Raw genomic sequence first — 21,540 nt, forward strand, 5'->3', positions numbered from 1 at the left:
CTGGTTCTTTTTTAAACCCAAGTATTCTTGTGACCTTCACAACATCCCCTGGCGAGGAGTTCCACAGGTTGACTGTGCCTTGTGTAAAGAAATACTTCCTTGTGTTTGCTTTAAACTTGCTGCCTGTTCATTTCATTGGGTGACCCCTGGTTCTTGTGTTATATGAACAAGTAAATAACACTTCCCTATTCGCTTTCCCACATTGAGTGGATGTTTTCAGAGAACTCGCCACAATGACTCCAAGGTCTCTCTTGAGTGGTAACAGCTAATTTAGACCCCATCATTTTATATGTAGAGTTGGGATGATGTTTCCAAGGTGCATTACTTTGCATTTATCAACACTGAATTTCATCTGCCATTTTGTTGCCCAGTCACCCAGTTTTGTGGGTTCCCTTTGTAGCTCTTTGCAGTTTGTCTGGGACTTAACTATCTTTAGTAATTTTGTGTCTGCGAATTTTGCCACCTCGCGGTTTACCCCTTTTTGCAGATCTTTTGTACATCTGTCCCAGTACAGATCCCTGAGGGACCTCGCTGTTTACCTCTGTCCATTCTGAACCCTGAATGGAGATCAGGAGTACATGAAGGTCAGTAGCTGCTGTTTCTGCACTCTAGAATCATTGGTTTCATATTACTTATGGCTCCTTAGGCAAAAAGTAAGACGTCAGCGTGTGTGCTGGTCTTCAGGGGACCTGCCCAGAGCAGCATCGCATCGAATGGGATAGATCCGGTTAGTCGCTAGCAGCCAGGCCTGACTCCAAACGATATTTGTCTCTCTCCAGTGAAAAGAGCTCACATGCGGACATTCGTGGCCCTAAGCTGACCTGAGTGAATAGCTGACTTTGGGTCATGGGCCAAACCAAAAAACCTCATGGGTGGAATAAAACGTTCCCTTTGACCCACAACCACCTTTGGTTTTTACCTTTTTTCACCCTTTAAAACAAGCGAAATGAAACTGAAGCCAATTTCTAACCAAAAAGCCTTTTTGACTCAAAATGTTGGGTATTGAACGCAGTGACTTGAAACATTTCAATTTCTTACAATTTTTTTCCCCAACCAAAGCGATTTGTTGAATTTGACACAATTTTAGGGTCCTAGCAACACAAATTAGCAAAATGTTTCCACTGATCGAAACCTGCATTTTTTGTTGGTGGTGATTGTGAAAAAAAAGTCTGTAAAATTTCACCTCGCTTTAGTTTTCAGAACAAGTGGAAACCTTTTCCTGTTGGATCCTAAAGAGACAGCAGAGGGCACTAGGAGAATGAAGGGAAAACTCCCATGAGCAGTTCTCTTGTGGGCGGACGTTCTCTGTAGCAATGGGCCGTGGCTGGGTTGGCCCCCATGGGGATGGGTCCATGATCAATTTGTGGGTGTTGCGGATCTGCCCTGGCTTTGGGGGACCTGCCAGTCCAGGGACTGACAGAATCACCCTGGGGCAACCAGCACTTCTCTCTTCTGGGAAAGGGGATGGGGGAAGGCGGGAAGAGAACATGGCTTCACAGGCCAACCTGACTGTTCGGCGGCTGGGTTGGAATTGCGAGGCAGTGTACAGGTGCATGTCGGGTTCTTACGAATTCTGTCCTAATGATTTATTAACCCATTTACTAAGTGATCAAACAGCTGCAGGGGCTGGGCTCTGAGAGGCTTTCACAGCGGAGGGATTCCTCTTTGAGTCGCCAGAGTCTTTGACCGCGGCACGTCGGCTCAGCCTGCCTTTGAGCACTGCCCGAGACAATAAATGCCTCTGGACTGTGCTGACTCTCGGTTCTCTGAAGGCCCCTTTAGGCCAATCTGGGTCCTCTGACAAGCCCTGCTGGGAAGGGGCCTTCCTCCTGGCTGGTGTGGAATTGGCATAAAGGCCCTGCACCCGCCTTGTTTCCAGCCTCTGCTGTGGAGGGGAAAATCAGATTTTCCTGCATTACAGCTATTCTCTGCTTCCCAGGGGGTAGAGCTTGAGTTAGAGCAGCCCCAACGCTGCTCTAACTTACACCAGGGGTCAGGCAGCTCCAAGAATGCAGGAGCACAAAGGGAACTTAGTTACCAAACTCCTTTCCTTCCCCAAGCACAGGGAGAGGGGAGCTGAGAATCAGACCCGCAACCGAGCCAGTGCTCGTGAGATGGGAACAGTGTGTTAGACACACACTATGGGTATGTCTCTGTAAAGCTAGAAAGCCCATGAGCATGTGACTGTGCATGTGAAGAAAGAGGGAGGGGTGCAAAGGAGACTGGTATGAGGTGGAGAGGAAAAATCTGTGTGTGTGAGAGCCCAGAGAGCTACACGGGAGACTGGGGGGGTGTTCGCAGTGGTAGAACTGGAGGTTCTGGGCGTGAGAGAGAACTGGAGAGGCATGGAGATGCCGTGAGTGGGAGTGTGCTTGGTCTGGGAAAAGAACGACCCATGATCTCACCATTCGCTGTCCAGCAGGCAGGCGTGTGGGACGAGGCCCAGCTGACCGGGAGTGTCAGGAAATCTTGCTGCAGGAACAGCCTGTCTCTGCAAAGCCCTGCCTGGCGGTGGGTGGGAATGGGAGCCCTGCAGTTCTGATCTGTGCATAAACCCTCAGCGCCTGTGGGACCAAACAGCTTTCTTAACCCAAACTGCTCTGAAGGGCTCTGCGCAGCAATCTCTGCTGTGTAAACACAGGGAATCTGGGGTTTAGTACCAAACGGTCCCTGTTCTGTATTTCTTACTCTCCTTTGGCACCAGCTTTATTGCTCCTACCTGGTTAATTTCACACCATAGCTTGTTTGTCCTGCTTCCCCCTTGCTCCTGGGAGCAGGCCGTTTCAGAGAAAACACCGTTGTCTTTAGCAGAGTCGAGCCCTGAGCACCAGATAACGCCCCTGGCACCGATCTCGGCGCTGTTCTACTTTCCAGAGATTTGTTTCTCTGGTTTTAATGCCACAGAGGAGCTAAAGCAAGACAGGCAGCAGACGGGTGTAGTCATGCTGTTGCCAGAGACGGGAGGCATTTGTGCAGTGTCAGCCTCTTAAAGGTGGCTGAAGGAGTCGGTCCGATGCTATGGACATGCCAGCTCCTCAGCAGACGATAGAGCCTGGAGCATGTCGTGTACTATTGATGTCAAGTGCCCCTCAGGACTGTACTCACTGGCATCGTACTGGAGTGGGAAAACGGGCTGCAGCGTTGGTGATGGGGCTTCAGTAGGGGGCGTTCTCCACTCAGAGCTAGTGCTGTGCGAGGGCGGCAGGGGGCTGTTGAAAATACCGTTTTCGCAAACCAAGCTGAGATCCTGGTGGCTCGTGATGAGAAAAGTTACCGTTACATTTTCCACAGGTCAGGGCATTCGCCTCGGTGGCCAACTCCGTTTCTACGTGGCCACGCTGCTTCTGTCCATTGTAGAATTTTTCTTTGCACCTGGTATGAAATTGCTGGGAAGTGTTTGATGTGAGCTGTGTAACAAGCCCAGAGGTGGCTGCATTTTAGCAGCGGATGAAATTCTATCTCCATCTTCAAAACTGGAATAATTGTACCTCCTTTCGTCCCACCCTTGGTTTATTCAGATTGTGAGCTCTGCAGAAGTGTCTGTGCAGCACCCATTCTCAGTGCTGCAATGGGGTCTCCATTCTCAGTCAGGGGTCTTTGCAGCGGCTGCCCCAACAGGGGCCCTGCTCTTGGTTGTTGGTCTGTGCAGCTCCTGGCACCATGAGGACTCCGATCTCCTTAGCTTATAATAGACACTGAGACCCTTTAAGCTGAAAATCTCACCACATAAGTACTTCACTTAGGAGCATCTGGGAAACTGCAGACTTGATGGCCAATACATTACACCCGTTAGTGAAGATTTCTCTGGGGCGATCTCTATTCTAGGTGGAACCGTGGCTTATTTCCCTGGTTCCAACCATCCTATTCAATGCAGCTCAGTCCACAGGCATCCTTTTCTGTTGATGTAAAAGTCACAGCTTGGGCCATGCCAGGGAGGCTAAATGCAGGTCCCTGGCATTGAGACAGAAACGGGCACCCAGAGACAGGTCAGCGTCGCTGTTTCTTTACCACGATTGTGTTTTCTGTTTCCATTTACTGTGCTGTGGTGGTGTTTCCTAGATCCTCAGGCCAGAAGCCATCGTTGTGACCATCCAGTCTGATCTGCTGCATAGCCCAGGTCAGAGGCCTGCCCCCAATTCATTCCTAGCGCGGAGCTTTTCGGGTCACTTCAAAGCAGTGGTCGAGACTCTATTCTCACCCTTGGTACGTTGTTCCGAGGGGCTGGTTCAGAAAGAGGCACTGGAGCAGATTACTTGCTGCTTCCTCAAGCCAGCCACCAATCTTGGGGGCTTTCTCGGGATAAAGGGTTTGGATGGAACTTGCTGCCTTTGGCCACATGCTGCTGCTACCTAGGGGCTGTAAGAGCCACAAAACACTACTTGTTACCAGATCAAACCAGTGCTGGTTTCTGGTGCCCCAACAGGTCCCCCCCCAGGAGGAGTTTTCTTTGTTTCAAGCACCAGAGCCCAGGACTCCATAGAGAGGTGAGGCCGAGATCCCTTCAGCAACAGGGAAACTGGGGATCTTGATTTTATGTTCATGTGTTTGAGCGACTTAGGGGGTGGGGGGAAGAGATGTGTTTCCCCACATTGGGAATGTTCACAGGAAGAAGGAAAGTGACCGACTGAGAAATTGACCTCCTGGAAGGGAACAGGCTCTGCCACTGGCATGCTGGGTGACCTTGGGCAAGTCCCTTCACCTCCGTGTCTCAGTTTCCCCACCCACCCTTTGTTCTTTAGACTGTAATCTCTCTGGGGCAGGAACTGCCTCTTAATGTTTGTGCAGGGCCTCTCTCTGGTGCTTATACAGGCCCTATTCACATAGTAACTGAGTCCCTTGCACTCTTCATTAGGTACTACTGAGGCCCAGAGAAATGGCGCATCTTGCCCAAGGTTGTACGTGAAGTCTGTGGTGGGGCAGAGAATTGCACCTGGGTCTCCAGAGTCGGGCAAATACCCCCCCACCCCCATGGTGCAGCCTAGGCTCGTGTGTCTAGCGGTGCGAGGGAAGCATTCACACTGCTGTAAAAGGCACTGCTATACTGTCAGATTCTGGTCACCGACGAATTCAGACTGGAGCAGGTGCCAGGCTGATCGGGGAATGGGGTACCTGTCTTAGGAGACAGAGCGGCTGCCTCAAGGAGCCCAGCGAAGTGAAGGCAGAGAAGGGAGCTGACCGTGCTCTATGAATACATCAAGGGGGAACCCGCCAGGCAGCAGAAGAGCCAGTGGCGCTCAGGACAAGGCTGGCACGAGACTGAATATGGATGAACTGGCCAGGAACAGATCAGGGCTGCCCATGAGAAGCCAAGGACGGAGGGTCTGGGACAGTCTCCAGTGGGGCAGAGAGGGCAGCAAGCCAGCTCGTGTGCCGATGGAGCGGAATGAGATGAGGGAGTCACTGCGATCGCAAGGGCCGGACTCCAGGACCCAGGAGCTCCCTTCCAGCCCTGGGTCCTTTATTCCAGTGAGTCCTAGACTCCTGACCCGCCCGGCCTCTCCTCCACAAAGGACCCCCGATCTCCACTGGGGTCTCTAGGCATGGCTGTGTGTGTGTTCTGTGTCGGTGCAGCACCTGCCCTGCTCTGTGACTGACTCCTAGGCACTACACCTAGTAAAGAATGTACAGCTCCATGCACAGCGGGGTCCTGGTTCGTAACTGGGGTGCCTAGGTGTTACCGTAATACACCTCATAAATAACACACCCACAGATGAATAAGTGACTTGGAAAATCTGCCATGGAAAAGCATTCAGCTGTAAGGATGCAAAACAAGTTTTTTTGTCTCATCCCTGGGGTCAGTAAGTTTTGTGGCTCCTCCGAGTGGAAAAACAGCAGCAGTTTTGTGAAACAGATTTGAGTTGGAGACTTTAGCTTGGCTCCGGTAACAAATTCAGTTAAGTCTTTCCATTGGGTGTTTTATGAAGAGCTGCTGTCTGGCCATTAAATGCAAATTGATTTGTTAAGAATATAGTCACAGGTTTTAAACCCACTGTGTGTAATGCATGCAAATATGAGCAGCCTCTTAAATAGCTCTTAAATAATTAATCCCCGCTAAATGATTAGCTAGTGAATCCTATGAAATGGAAAGTAAATGCACATTGCACACAGCTTTAAAAGTGTTACTAAAGAAACCGATCTGAGCTTTGAAATTCTTCCTGTAGGGAGTCCCTCCGGGTAACAAACTTGTGTCACCTGAACTTTCCCCTCTTGGGCAATGTTAAGGAAGGAATTTTCTAACTAGTTGAATGGACAGTGCCGAGATTACGGCAGAATTGCAGGGTCCTTGCGAGAGATGTTAGCAGGGGAGTGCGTGTTAGTGGTTGGAGCAGGTTGGACAACTATTTCTGGTTGGCAACCACTTATTTGAAGTCAGAAATGTTCATGCCCCCCTGGCCTGGCTGATACAAGTGCGAGTAGAAATTGTATCAAGGCTAAGCCAATGGAAGCGACTTGGCGTGGAGTCTTTGACCTTGAAAGCTCAGCATGCGTGGAAGGGAGATTTTCTTTGCTTTCGATTGCACTAAAGATATTCGCTGCCTCCTGAGCTCTCGGGCTGGCTTTCAGATCATGACCTCCCCGACTAGCAGTCAGGGCTGAGAGTGAGCCGAACTCTCCTCCCAGTTAAGGTTTCATTAATTAACATCTGTGCAGCTGGTTAAGATCATTGATGAATGGCTCTGGAGAAGGGCAGGGGATTATTAAGCATCAAGTGCTGAGCTGTTTGGCTAGTGACTGGAGAGGCTTGTCAGGCAGCTGATGTGAAAAGGGCCGAGGCTCTTTTGATGAATGGCGTTTGCTTTCTCCCTGTCTCTCTTCCCCCTGGCCAGGATCTGAGCCTTCCAATCATCTCTGCTCCTGACACAGCCAGGAGAAAGCGCAGAAGGGCCGGAGAAGAATGACTTCAAACAGCCCTGCAGAGAGAGAACCTCCGGCAGAGATGAGCTCGCTCAGCGAGGAACTCGCCAAAGAGCACGTGCCTTGGAGCGAGTGAGTAGCGAGTTCTGGAGTCGCGTGCTGCCCTCCGGGGGCAAGATGGTGTTTCATGTTCCCGTGACCGTGGAGGAGATGGGCAGGTCCTGGCTTACATGGCAGAGTTACAGTCATTGGGATCGGGGAAGGGGGCGGGGGTTAATTTAGAAGGGTGCTACAGAGGGGAAAGGGCGTGAATTGTTTTGCATTAGAGGAGCAGTGTGAGCTCCGGATTGGGAGCCAGGACTCCTGGGTTTTATTCCCAGCTCTGCCACTCACTTCCTCTGGGAGCATGGTCAGCTTACCTCTGCTGTCTCGCTTCGTGCCTGTTTCCCGATCTGTGAACTGGGGATGGTAACACTGACCAGGGGTTCAATCCTGGCCCCAAGGACTTCAGCGGCAGCAGCCGACAGACATGCTCAGGAAGGTCCTCCAAGGAGCGCTGAGTTCTGCCCAGGTGGAATTATTTGCAAGCTTGCGGCCATTGTTATTACACAGCGACAACGAGGCTAGAAAGCACAGGTTTTCCGGGAGTCCTGACTCCCCCAGCCTTGCTCTGCTCAGTAGGCCATGCTCCCTGCTCGCCCAGCACGGCTCTGGGAGGGAGAGATGGTTGATTCAGAGATCAGCACCTTTAAGGTTAGATGGGACCATCACAGCCCTCTAGACTGACCTCCTGGGTAACAGGCCAGAGGCTAACACCGAGTCATTCCTCTGTCCGGTCTGTCACTCTGGTTTGGGCTAGATCGTATCTGTTGGAAAGAGACGTCCAGTCTTCCTTAGTGCTGGAGAATCCACCCCCTTCCCAGGGAACCTGTTCCCAGGCCTGCAGCTCTTGAGAGCACAGAGCCCCATCCATGGAGGGAACACCCTCCTCTGAGCGCCCCTCGGTGGCCACCTTGGGAAGCGCACTGGGAAGCTTGTGGGAAGTTGTGCTGAGCTGTTTGCTCGGCCAGAGTGGAATGCAAACCCCTGTCATTTGTCTTACGGCAGCTAATATTTTCCTTTGTGATTTTTTTCCCCAGCTCCACCGAATTACAGCATTTTGTTCTCCAGGAACCAGTATTTCATTCTTTTCCGAGCTCGAGTTTAGTCCTGGATTTCCAATGGACAACTTGGGGTTTGGGGCATCGGGTTGGAAATACATGAGCTCCCCCTTGGTGCCAGCGGCAAGAAAGTGAAGCAATTTTAGAGAGTTGGTGCTTCCCATCGCTGGGTGCCAGCTGGGGCAGATCCACCAGCGTCTCCTTTATGCAAATAAGCTGTAAAAATACCTCTGGAGAAACTGCTTGCGGCATTAATGCTCTCCCGGGGCATTCCGCTTGGAGCTGATTAATCACAGCGGCACAGGCCTGCTGGCATTTGGTTTGAAATGGGCCGAGTCGACAGTGCAGCAAGGGAAGAAATGAACCACAGGGAGGGAAGTAATTGGAGAAAATGGGGGGAGGAATTTGAGCAGGGGTAGCAAAGTCCTGTTGATTCAGAAGGAAGCGGATTAGCACAGCTGGGGCCGGGGGCAGCCCAGGGCTGGGATAGCAGTGAGGCCTGGGGTCGGGACTGAGGGGTTCTGGCAGAGCAGGGAGCTCAGGGCTGGGGGACCCTGGCAGAGCGGGGAGCTTGGGGCTGGGAGAGCAGTGAGGCCGGGGGTCGGGACTGAGGGATCCTGGCAGAGCAGGGAGCTCAGGGCTAGGGGACCCTGGCAGAGTGGGGAGCTTGGGGCTGGGAGAGCAGTGAGGTCAGGGGTTGGGATTAAGGGGCCCTGGCAGAGCGGGGAGTACAGGGCTGGGGTAGCAGTGAGGCCGGGGGTCGGGACTGGGTGTCCTGGAAGAGCAGGGAGCTTGGGGCTGGTGGGGTCTTGGCAGAGCAGGAAGCTCAGAGCTGGGAGAGCAGTGAGGTTGGGACTGAGGGGCCCTGGCAGAGTGGGGAGCTTGGGGCTGGGAGAGCAGTGAGGCCGGGGATCAGGACTGAGGGGTCCTGGCAGAGCAGGGAGCTCAGGGCTGGGGGGCCTGGCAGAGCGGGGAGCTTGGGGCTGGGAGAGCAGTGAGGCCGGGGGTTGGGATTAAGGGGCCCTGGCAGAGCAGGGAGCTCAGGGCTGGGGGGGCCTTGGCAGAGCAGGGAGCTCAGGGCTGGGGGGACCCTGGCAGAGTGGGGAGCTGACTGAGGGCTGGGGGGCCCTGGCAGAGCGGGGAGCTCAGGGCTGGGATAGCAAGGTGGCCTGCACGTTACAACTGAGATGTTTGGCCCCATGTCCACAACGTTTCCTTTGCAGGCAAATGTTTTCATCGTGGGGGGGGAAGTTTCTAATAAATTCACCGATTAAGCCAAACTCTTCCGACCTTTGATATTCAACTCCTGGAGCTTAAAGCCAGCTGGGCCCATTAGATCCTCTAGTCCGACCTGGACAACACAAGCCGTTGCATTTCGCCCAGCTGCCTCTGTGCTCGGCCCAGTTCTCTGTGCTTGTTTTCATGGGGCTCCTGGGAAGACATTGCATTCTCCTAACTACATTCCCCTGGGAAATAACTACCGCACTTGGCTTCTTATTTTGCACGACTGAAAGCTCCCAAGAGGCGAAAGGCTTAAGGAGCAATTTTTCACAGTTTCGCACATTGACAAAGCAGCGGGGAATTTATTCTGTACGTTGTTGTAGGCGAACAATAGTCACACTGTGCCGGGACACTGGCTTCCCAGTGGCTGTCAGGCACGTGGCACGAAACACGACCTGTTTGCCCTTGCAATGGGCATCAGTCATCGGACTGGAAGGGACCTTGAGAGGTCACCGAGTCCAGTCCCCTGCACTCATCAAAAGGAAGTGAGATGCGTTAACATGTACGGGTGTTTGTGGAGAGCTGTGTGGCCAATGGTAAGTACCAGGGTCCTGATTCCAGAGAGTGGGAAGCAATTGTGGGAAGGTGGGAGTCAGGGCTCTCCTGTCTGTTCTGTCCCCAGCTCTGGGAGAGGGGTGGGAGCTAGTGGATTAGAGCAGAGCAGGGGAGAGGCGGGAGTCAGGGCTCCTGGGGTTCTGTCTCCAGCTCTCTCCTGATCTGGAGTATGTCCATGGGAGGTGCCAGCCCTGTCGATGTTTAAAAGTCTCAGACTGAAGAACAATCCTGCTTCTTAGGGTCTCACCAGAGCCCCATCCGCTGTGCCTGCCACAATGAGGCTTTCACCCGGCTTCCACATCCACTTTACCTGCACCGGTCCCCCAGCGCAAACAGCGGCTTTGGAGCTCACATCTGCTTGAAGCAGGGAGGCAGGTCACGGCTTATAGCAGCCCCCCACACCCAAGCGCAGTAGCTGCACAGTTGGCTGAAATCAGGGCTGATCAGTGTAGACAAAGCCAGAGTTGGTGAGCCTCCAAGTGGAGGGCAAATGAGATCTGGAAGAAGTGCTGAATAATTTCTTGTGTGATGGCCAGATGTTGCAATTGGGGCGATACCTGGTTCTGACCCAAGGCTGTCACAGGCTCATGTACCATGTTTGCAGAGCAGCACCGGCTCCAAGATTATCTTGTGTTTTTTGTCGATTTACAGAGCGCGCACTGATTCTATAAGCGGATCGCGGGGGTCTCAGGACACAGAAGGGTTTTGACCAGTGTGAGTTGATGCTTCCTGGAGTTTGCTTTGCGTTCGGGGTGTGAAGACACCAAAAATTGAGCCGAAACCATAAATGAGCCTTCCGTTTGATCGCAGCTGGGGGTAGATTCACCCCCAAAAGTCCATGAACCTTTCAAGTCATGCAGGCTGGGTTTTGTAATCCAAGTCACTCATGTCCTGTCTTTCCCCTTCAGTGATGAGTCTCTGCTGTTCCCTTCGCTGCTGGTAATAACAGTCACGATAGCTTGGAGACAGTATAAATTATGTTGTTGCTTTTGCAGGCAGGTCAAAGGCTGTCCTGCCCTATAAAGCCACCGGATTTGTCACATCTCACTTTCCCTGGTTAGAGGTGTTTCTTTCATGGCTTTAGTGGCCATTCCAAAGCTCAGACTGCACAGAAGTGTCTGTCTCTGGTGAAACACTTCCTGTTGTCAGCCAGTGGGGCCAACTTTCGTGCTTTTATCGTGAGTCTCGGGATATCCAGCGATCTCATGGGATGATGGGAGCATCTCTGCTTTCACTCTTAAAGTTACTTCCTAGCCCTCCTGCTTGTGGAGAAATGCAAACACCCTGCCCCTGATGGTGCAGAAACCAGACCCCAAATGGGTATTATTTACAGTCGTGTATTTTTAAGCTGATCTCATTGTCCTGGGGGACCTGACTCGTGGTTTTTGAACTCTTGGCTTTGGCAATACTGTGTTACTTTGGCCACAATGCATGTTAAGGTTCCATGAATAGTTTCTAAAGGGTTAATGCAGGATGAATGGAGGGACAGTCTTTTTCGGGGGGCTCCTAGGTGCTGCTGCAATAGAAATAATCACCCCTAGCTCTTATCATTCCTAGCTTTCAATGTGCTTTACAAAGCATGTCAGGATTATGCAGGTGGGGAAACTGAGGCATGGTGGTGATGCGACTTGCAGGCCAGTGGTGGGACTAGAACCCGGGTCTCCTGAGTCAAAGTCCTGCGCTCTGTCCACTAGGCAAAACTGCCTCTTTCTAATAATAACGTGATAAACATACGACAGACAGGAGAGGTATGTGTTACAGAAGGACAAAAACTCTCCCTCAATCCATAACTTGATTAACGATGCATTAAAAATATGTCTGAACTGGGTATTCACCCGTTATGAACTATTTAGAAATGGAACCTTCATGTAAAGTGTGATCATGTGATTTTCACAGTAAACCCCGGCTCCGCTGGCCACCGGGAGGTTCTGCACGGCCTCAAACGGGAGGGGCGAGATCTATGAGCCGAGGTTTCGATTTAAACGGGACGCAGGTGTAAGAGCCACTAGCTCTCTCGGAACGTTTGTTGGTTCAGGAAAGAACCGCTCAGCCCCACCGCTCAGGTAATCCTGCCACTGGCAGTCTGAAGATGGGTGGGTGGGCTGGTGGTTAAAGCACTGGGCTGGGACTCAGGAGATCCGGCTTCGATGTCCAGCCTTGTCCTGGGCAAGTCACTTAGGCCCAGATTGGGGCCTAGATACTTTGACTCCCATGGAGGATCTGGCCTGTAACATCTTTGTGCCTCAGTTTCCTTTCTGCAAAACGAGGATAATAGCCTCCTTTGCCTGTTTGCCTAGATTGCAAACTCTGCTGGGATCCTTCTTGTTACGTGTCTGTGCAGTGCCCAGCACGATGGGGCTCTCACCTCAGTTGTGGCCTCTAGAGCAGAGGTTCTCAGCTGGGATACGTGGACCCCTGGGGGTGAACAAAGGTCTTCCCGGGGGTACTCAACTCATCTTGATCAGCGTTTCTGGATACAGGTCTTGCAAGTGCAGGGCCGGCCATAGGGCCTGGCAAGCGGGGCAGCTGCCCAGGGCCTCATGCCATGGGGGTCTCTGTGAAGCTAAGTTACATGCCTCAGCCCCGGGCAGCGGGGCTCAGGCTGCAGGCAAGGCTCACAAGAGGGAAAAACAGGCTCAAGTATCACACTGAAATGTAACTACAATATAATTCAGTCCATTTATTTACTAATGATACGGCAGAAATGAGCAAGTCCGCCATTTGTCAGTACTAGCGGCTGTGTCTGATTTTGTAAGCAAGTGGTTTTTAAGTGAGGTGAAACTTGGGGTGTGCAAGAGCAATCAGACCCCTGCAAGGGGTGCAGTCGTCTGGGAAGGTGGAGAGCCGCTGGCCTAGACAGTAGCTGCAGCACCGTTCTCCACAGGACTGATGAGCACTTTGCAGAGCTGGGCAGCTGTCATTTCCCTCCGGTTTACAGATGAGCAAACCAGGGCATGTGATTTGGCCAAGATCACAAAGTAACTCAGTGGCAGAGCCGCAGGGCTCAGCAGCCGTATTCTCTTGCTGCTGCTTATGAGTAATGGGACAGTTTTCTGACCCCAGGCCTGTCCTCTGACCACTAGGTAACTGTGTGCACATTGAGAGTGCAAGTTACTAGCATAAAGTGACGTATGGTACCGTCTATCCTCTCTGGCCCTAATCATGGGATAGAGCGGCTTTGAATCATGAGCTGCTTTCGAGATCTAAGCCACAGAAACATTAGACGGTAGCAGAAGTTACTGTTCTAAAATTACATAATGCAGTTATACGCCCTGCACATCTTAATGCAGCAGGGAAAGCAACGAGGAGGCGGATGGCAACCAGAGGCAGAGAGACAGAGAGCAAAAGCTGGGCAGACACTTCGTGCATGCGTAGTGGGGAGATGGCAGGAAAGGGAGACAAGACGACTGTTCTGGATAACTGGAAACCTTGTGCCACCCGCCTGGCAAACCTGAGTTGAGAGACTGACTCTAAATATGACGCTCCAATGAGCTTAGACCAAAGCAGTCCCAATGGATGCCAGCGACATACGAAGCACCTTTTCCCCACCCCAGCCCATATAATAAAAACCCTCGAGAGCCCAGGGGCTGAAACTGGCAGCATGTGGGTGGACTGGTGTCTGGCTGCTCCATCTTCCTCCACAATCTGATCTTAAATTCTGGGGAGCTATGTTCTGCGTGGCACTGCTCTGGCATGGCAAAGGGGCTTCCAAGTGCGCGTCGGTTACATCTGCGCCCACTGTAACAAGGCCCTTTATGCTGCTGAATGGCTGTAAACAGGCCTGAGTGCACGTGAGAACCGGGCCCACGCGGATCTAAAATTGCAGTTCTCCCCTCGACAGATCGCTTGGAAATAGACCAGAGTCCAGTGAGGAGTTTTCTAGGCTTTGGACCAACTTAACGGAGAGATGGGAAACGTTAAAACGAGAGAGAAACACACAAGCCCCAGTATCATTTTTTCCTTTCCCCTCAGTTGTTCCTATTGTCCCTAGGAGACGACTTGCTCGGTAGATGAAGGTGATTTTAATAGGGTCTAATGTTGTCATGGAGACAACCGCTCCGTTGCTATTAACGGCGATCGTGCCAGCTATTATCCTGGTGAAAAGAGTGTGAAGAAATTAATTTGTCAGAGGCACCCAGGAATTGTGGAGGCGGCTTCTTTATTTTTTGGTGGAAAGTCTGTTACATTGTCTGGTATCAATGGATCGGTGCCTGTCTGCCTGCCTGAGTCGGCACGCATCCTGCCAGGCATGGGGTGAGCTGGAGCCGGTTCCCACCAGTTCCCAAGAACCAGTTGCTAAAATTAGACCTCCGTCGAGAACTGGTTGTTAAAGGGCCAGGGGGTGGGCACAGAACTCCGGTCCGCGGGCCGGACCCTCCTGTTGCTCCCAGGATTCCCAGCTGGGGAGGCTGAGGTTCCCCTGGCCCCTCCCCCGTTTCCCCCCAGCTGCAGCGCAGCTCAGCTGAGCTCCTGAGTCGTCCTGCTGCTGAGCTGCAGGCAAGGTAAGGGGGTGGGGGCTGCAAGCTCTAGGGCCACTGGGGGGGAGCAATTTTCCCCAGGCCCTGCATGGACCCCCAGCCCCACGAGATGTCTCCCCCCGCTTCCACCCCTCCCTTAAATCAGAACTTTTTATAGGGAACCGGTTGTTAAGATTTTGGCAGCTCGTCACTGGGTGTGGTCCCAAAGGAGGTATTTCAAAGGAGCTTTCTCCTCTGCTGCTTCCTCTGAAGTTCTGTTTGAAATTCACAGGGAAAATAAAGCAGCGGCACTGTTAGATGCGGTAGAAAACTGTTAATGGGAAGGAATCCATTTGGAAACGGTTCACACTTAGACAACAGAAACAGAAAGAAGGGGGCAGATAACTGGGAGTCAGGACACCTGGGTTCTATTCCCAGGCCTGGAAGGGAATTGGGGTATTGGGGCTACAGTAGAGGAGGCAGGGAGGGGTGTCAGGACTGCTGGGTTCTGTTCCCAGCTATGGGACAGGAGTGGGGGTCTAGTGGTTAGGGCAGGGGAAATAGTAATAATGCCTAACTCCGACACAGTGTTTTTCCTCAGTGGATCTCAAAGCACTTTATAAAGGTGGTCAGTAGTATTATCCCCATTTTACAGATAGGGGAAGCTGAGGCACGGAGCGGGGACGTGATTTGCCTGAGGTAACCCAGTGGCCGAGCTGGGAATAAACTCGGGTGTCACAGGTCCCAGCCCAATGCTCTGCCCACTAAGCTACACTGTGTTCCTCAGGGTGAGGCTCTGCCTCTGCCCGGGAGCAAGTCGCCTGCCCTCCATTTCCCCACCTATTCCAGCGCTAACACAGGGATGAGGCTGAGTTTTCAGATCCGCAGACGGAAGCACTAGGGAGAGGCATGTATCCCCTCTAGTGTGCACGACCCTCTCTGTGCTGACTCCGTCTCCGAACAGAGGCCGGGAACCTACAGGACGTACTTTTTTGCCTATAGGAGGAAAAACACCTTTCCCATTTGTGCCCAGGCACAGCCCCGCATGCTCCCAGCCCAAGCCATTCCCGAGAAACTGGTGCTCGTTCCTCTTCCATAAATAACCAACTCCGGGCCAGGAGGAACCATTGTGCTCATCTAGTCCAACCTCCTATGTACCATGATCCAGAGAACTGCCCCAGGATCATTCCCAGAGCAGAGCTTATAAACAAAAACCATGATTGCTCTCTAGAAATATATCAGAGGGATAAATACCAGGGAGGGAGAGGAATTATTTAAGCTCAGTACCGATGTGGACTCAAGAACAAATGGATATAAACTGGCCATCAGGAAGTTCAGACTTGAAATTAGATGAAGGTTTCTAACCATCAGAGGAGTGAAGTTCTGGAACAGCCTTCCAAGGGGAGTAGTAGGGGCAAAAGACATATCTGGCTTCAAGATTAAGCTTGATAAGTTTATGGCGGGGACGGTATGATGCGATAGCCTAATTTTGGCAATTAATTGGTCTTTGACTATTAGCGGTAAATATGCCAAATGGCCTGTGATGGGATGTTAGATGGGATGGGATCTGAGTTACTACAGAGAATGCTTTCCTGGGTGTCCGGCTGGTGAGTCTTGCCCACATGCTCAGGGTTTAACTGATCGCCATATTTGGGGTCGGGAAGGAATTTTTCTCCAGGGCAGACTGTCAGAGGCCCTGGGGGTTTTTCACCTTCCTCTGCAGCATGGGGCACGGGTCACTTGCTGGAGGATTCTGTGCACCTTGAAGTTTTTAAACCACAAGTTGAGGATTTCAATAGCTCCGACCTGGGTCAGGGGTTTGTTCCAGGAGTGGGTGGGTGAGATTCTGTGACCTGTGTTGTGCAGGAGGTCAGACTGGAGGATCATAGTGGTCCCTTCTGACCTTGGAGTCTGTGAGTCTGAGTATGGCTTACAAATGGCCAAGGATGGAGAATTTATCATCATGCTCAGCGAAGTTTAAGCCTAACAATTCATTTCCAGAGGCCTCCATTTGTCTCTCATCTGAAGGAAAAATTCCAAGTGGCTGCCATGGAGTGAGACCTCATGGCACACTTGTCCCAGAAACTGAATGGGGTGACCTATGGCTGGGATCCCAGGTGACCAAAGCAATGAGTGAGGATATTCGAACTTTGGTGAAGTCCCTGGCCCAGGTCCTTAGCACCATCACCCTCAGAAAGAGGAAATGGGAGGATATCTGGACAGCAAGCTGTTCAGCACGACATTCCAGTGCACTGGGAACTCTGTTTGCACTAGCAGAGTCTGCGGGCAGCCATGGATGTTGCAACACGTTAGTGTACTTTAGAAATCTCACCTATGTAGCGTGCGTTGCTGCTCCATGGAGACAAACCCAAAGTCAGTGTTTAAGGGGTGCTCTGCACACAGTTGTTGTACTGGTATAACTATCTTGGCTAGGGGTGTGATTTGATTTTTTTATTTAACCCACAAAAATGAAGGTGATTGATTTCGCTGCCAGGAAATGCAGCTGAGCTCTGTGTGTACAATGTGTATGATTTTTTGGAGGGGAAGGGGGGAGTTGGTTTGCGTCCTGTCTCTGTCTGATCCATGCATGCTCGTGGCAGTAATTCGCGCATTTCGTCCAACTCACATGAATAAAACTAAGGAAAGCGAAGGAGGCTTCTCCGTCCAGTGGAACCTGCAGGGGGGGTTCAGGGAGTTACATTAGTGACCCTAGTTAAAATCTGACTCTCTTATTTCTAATGATCACAAGAGGCCAGGGCCAGGACAGTGGTGCTTCCTGGGCGCTCTGACTCTGAGCATCTTACTGGGGCTTTGGGGCTCTGTACAGTGTCTCTCGACCCCGATGCTTTGTGCGTCTTGTCTATTTCGATTGGCAGCTCTTCAGGGCAGGGACTGTCTCCTGCTCTGTACAGCGCCGAGCACAGTGGAGCTCTTGCCTGGTTCTTGGGCCATACAGTAACCAACAGGATTAATGCCTCCTCCACCCTGCCCCCGACACCGCCGAGCCCTTAGTGCTGCCCTGGGACTTTGACTCAGACGAGGGTGCCATGGAGAGCCCCTGTTTAAGTGCTGTCGCCCCTGGACCCTGCTGAGTTTCTGAGCACTGTCCTGACTTCAGCACAAGATGGTGGCGCTGCAGGCCATGGGGGTGGAAGCAAAGGGGTTTGGAGGGCTGATAAGACCTGAGACGCTGAGAGTAACTCCATTCAGTTTATAGATGCCGTGCTGCTGGTGGTGTATTTTTCACTGGCAGGCGGCAAAGCTGAGCGATTCTTTTGTCCTTGCACCAAAGTGCAAGTCTTCTCCCAGCAAACCCATCCGCTCAGGAGCTTGAGCGCCTGCCAGGGAAAGTCAGCGGTGAGGGAACTTGCAGTTGCTGGGCCGTTTGCAAGCCTTGCTCCAGTCGGCTGCGCCACGCTTCACAACCCATCGTACAGCGGAGCAGAATTCAACACCCGAGCTTGGCAACTCTTGTAACGAAGCGTCACGGATGGCTGAGAAGCTAAAGTGAGCACCCCAGCTGCAGCTGCTGAAGCACACCATGGCTGCTGGGTTTTTGCCTCCCCTACTAAAACAACGGCCAGTTTCTCTCTGGGTATGTCTACACTACAGGATTATTCCGATTTTACATAAACCGGTTTTGTAAAACAGATTGTATGAAGTCAAGTGCACGCGGCCACACAAAGCACAATAATTTGGCGGTGTGCGTCCATGTACCGAGGCTAGCGTCGATTTCTGGAGCGTTGCACTGTGGGTAGCTATCCCGTAGCTATCCCATAGTTCCCACAGTCTCCCCCGCCCATTGGAGTTCTGGGTTGAGATCCCAATGCATGATGGTGCAAAAACAGTGTCGCAGGTGATTCTGGGTAAATGTTGTCACTCATTCCTTCCTCCGTAAAAGCAACGGCAGACAATCATTTCGCGCCCTTTTTCCCTGGATTGCTCTGGCAGACGCCATAGCATGGCAACCATGGAGCCTGTTTTGCCTTTTGTCACTGTCACCGTATGTGTACTGGATGCCGCTGACAGAGGCGGTACTGCAGCGCTACACAGCAGCATTCATTTGCCTTTGCAAGGTGGCAGAGACGGTTACCAGTCGTTCCGTACCGTCTGCTGTGCCATTGTAAATTGGCGATGAGATGACGGTCATCAGTCATTCTGTACCATCTGCTGGTGCCATGGGTGCTCCTGGCTGACCTTCGCTGAGGTCGGCTGGGGGCGCAAAGACAAAAATGGGAATGACCCCCTGGGTCATTCCCTCCTTTATGGTTTATCTAAAAATAGTCAGTCCTGCCTAGAATATGGGGCAAGTGTACTAGAGAGCCAGTGTACCAGAAAGCACAGCCGCTCCGTGTCAGATCCTGCAGAAATGATGAGCTGCATGCCATTCTAGGGGGTGCCCCTGCAACAACCCCACCCGTTGCTTCCCTCCTCCCCCAACCCTCCTGGGCTACCATTGCAGGGCCCCCCATTTGTGTGATGAAGTAATAAAGAATGCAGGAATAAGAAACACTGACTTGTTAGTGAGATAAAATGAGGGGGAGGCAGCCTCCAGCTGCTATGATAGTCCAGGCAGGACATTAAATGGTGGCGGGGAGAGGAGCCCAGCATCCTGCTGCTATGATAGTCCAGGCAGTACAGAATCTTTTCTTTAGACATGAAAGGGGGGGGGGGGCTGATGGAGCTCAGCCCCGCCCCCAGTTGCTATGATGAGGACGGTTACCAGCCGTTCTGTACCATCTGCCGGGAATAACCAGGAGTCATTCCTATTTTTGCCCAGGCACCCCCAGCCAACCTCACCTGAGGCCAGCCAGGAGCACTCACAGGATGATAAGGACGGCTACCAGTCCTACTGCACTGTACCGTCTGCCACTAGGGAAGGGAGGGGAGAGGATGCTGCTGTTCAGTGCCGCGGCACCGCGTCTACCAGCAGCATGCAGTAGACATACGGTGACATTGAAAAAAGTCAAGAAACGATTTTTTTCACTTTTCTTTCACAGGGCGGGAGGGGGTGTAAATTGACGAGGTATACCCTGAACCACCCCGGACAATGTGTTTGACCCTACAGGCATTGGGAGCTCAGCCAAGAATGCAAATACTTTTTGGGGACTGTGGGATAGCTGGAATCCTCAGTTCCCCCTCCTTTCCTCCATGAGCGTCCATTTGATTCTTTGGCTTTCCATTACGCTTGTCACACAGCACTGTGCTATGGACTCTGTATCATAGCCTGGAGATTTTTTTCAAATGCTTTGGCATTTCATCTTCTGTAACGGAGCTCTGATAGAACAGATTTGTCTCCCCATACAGCGATCAGATCCAGTATCTCCCGTACGGTCCATGCTGGAGCTCTTTTTGGATTTGGGACTGCATCGCCACCCGTGCTGATCAGAGCTCCATGCTGGGCAAACAGGAAATGAAATTCAAAAGTTCGCGGGGCTTTTCCTGTCTACCTGGCCAGTTCATCCGAGTTCAGAGCGCCTTCCAGAGCGGTCACACTGGTGCACTGTGGGATACCACCCAGAGCCCAATACCGTCGATTTGCGGCCACACTAACCCTAATCCGATACGGTAATACCAATTTCAGCGCTACTCCTCTCGATGGGGAGGAGTACAGAAACCGGTTTTAAGAGCCCTTTATATCGATATAAAGGGCCTCGTTGTGGGGACGGATGCAGGGTTAAATTGGTTTAACGCTACTAAAATCGGTTTAAACGTGTAGTGTAGACCAGGCCTCTGGCTCCCGGAATGTGCTGGTTGTGGTGACGAACGCCTGCACAGGGCTTTATACTCGCAAGAGCAGTGCACACTAGTTCTGCTGTCCATGCAGAGCTGATGATGCAATGACGGGGTCTCTGTTCTGTGCATGTACAGCGCCAGAGCCAATAGGATGCTGATCCATGACTCCTAGTTGCCACGGTAATACAAATAATTAATAATCATTGGCTCGTACCATCCAGCATATGTGCCCCATCCCCTTTCGCAGGTTCCAAGAATGTGGCTTCTCCTCTCTTTCCCGGTGCCATGCTGTGATCTTTGCTTTATTTGTATTATTACTTAGACAGTGCTGGGTGCTTTCACCCTATACTGCAGGTAGGTCCTTCTCTCAGGGAGCTTATATTGAGCTCTGACAACAGGAATATATAATTTGAGATATACCTATCTCATAGAGCTGGAACAGACCTTGAAAGGTCATTGAGTCCAGCCCCCTGCCTTCACTAGGCAGGACCAAGTACTGATTTTGCCCCAGATCCCTAAGTGGCCCCCTCAAGGCCTGAACTCACAACCCTGGGTTTAGCAGGCCAGTGCTCAAACCACTGAGCTATCCCCACCATAGAGGAGTGAGCCATGGAACATGGAGCAGCCGAGTGCTGGAAAGTTGAGCAAGAAGGAATAGGGTGGTTAAGGAGTTCCACGAAGGAGGAGAGGGCCGGCTGCCCCTCGGGGCAGGAGGTTGTTCGGGGTCTTTCAAAAGGCAGGAGACAGAGTGACAGCATCAGCACTGGTGTAAGGCCCATGGTGAAATGGCACCGGCATAATTATCTTAAACAGTCAAACAATCCAGCTTGATCTGGGAATTTACCCACATAAGATGCATCTGCATCAACCTCTAGTGACATGGGCTTGTGTTGGTATAACTACAGTGGTGGTGTGAATTGCCTTTGTGGAGACAGGGCCTACAGGAGCAGCTAGGAGACAGGCTACGGGGAAGCATAAGGATCCAGGTTGAGGCCGGTGTGTGTGTGTGTATGTATGTAAATAAAGGAAGAATCAGAGCTTAAAAGTGAGGAAGCCAATGAAAGGATGTTTGAGGAAGCCTGGCCGGAGGATAACAAGGTGGTCATGGGAGAGAGGACTGAAACGTGTGCTCCGGTTTAGCAGCTGGCCCGGACTGTGGCGCAGTCACAGGGAAGAAGCGGGAGCCTCGACGCAGGAGTGGGCCAGAGATGGAATTTGTGGTACAGAAAGGAGTAAGCTTCCAAGCTACAAAGGGCCATTGATGGCTGTGCATCCTGGAACTTCGCAGGGCTGAGATATGGAACAAAAATAGAATCAGAACATCAGCCTGGGTGAGAGTGGAGAGAACCCAGCAATTCTGTCTGCAGAAGAATAGCTGCTGCTTCCCTCGTTCGTTCCTCAGATAGTCTCCAGGCGCTAATTATCACTTGTGTGTTTGGAAGGACGCCCTGTGCTGCGTGCTTTTGCCTCATCGCATGAGGCCTGGTGTTCTGTAT

At 51.9% G+C, this 21,540-nt stretch overlaps 1 protein-coding gene and 1 long non-coding RNA gene across 3 annotated transcripts in view; both read left to right on the top strand.

The window, feature by feature from the left end:
• The first annotated feature begins 376 nt into the window (after positions 1-376).
• On the top strand, positions 377-9,067 carry LOC115642430. Its single transcript, XR_003998194.1, has 3 exons — positions 377-584; positions 6,828-6,987; positions 7,995-9,067. It is a non-coding gene; the product is annotated as an uncharacterized LOC115642430 (long non-coding RNA).
• A 71-nt stretch (positions 9,068-9,138) lies between these two features.
• The window catches only part of SMARCA4 (SWI/SNF related, matrix associated, actin dependent regulator of chromatin, subfamily a, member 4), a 90,047-nt gene continuing 77,645 nt past the window's right edge, over positions 9,139-21,540 (top strand). The window contains exon 1 of one of the 2 annotated variants that reach the window (XM_030545897.1): positions 9,139-9,832. The gene's annotated coding sequence lies outside the window, so the exon portion shown is untranslated. Of the gene's footprint in view, positions 9,833-10,002; positions 10,566-21,540 lie in introns of those variants that run through there. The other variant, XM_030545896.1, reaches the window with a different exon arrangement.

The sequence above is a fragment of the Gopherus evgoodei genome, unplaced genomic scaffold (genome assembly GCF_007399415.2).
Source record: "Gopherus evgoodei ecotype Sinaloan lineage unplaced genomic scaffold, rGopEvg1_v1.p scaffold_40_arrow_ctg1, whole genome shotgun sequence".
Classification (NCBI taxonomy): Eukaryota; Metazoa; Chordata; order Testudines; family Testudinidae; genus Gopherus; species Gopherus evgoodei.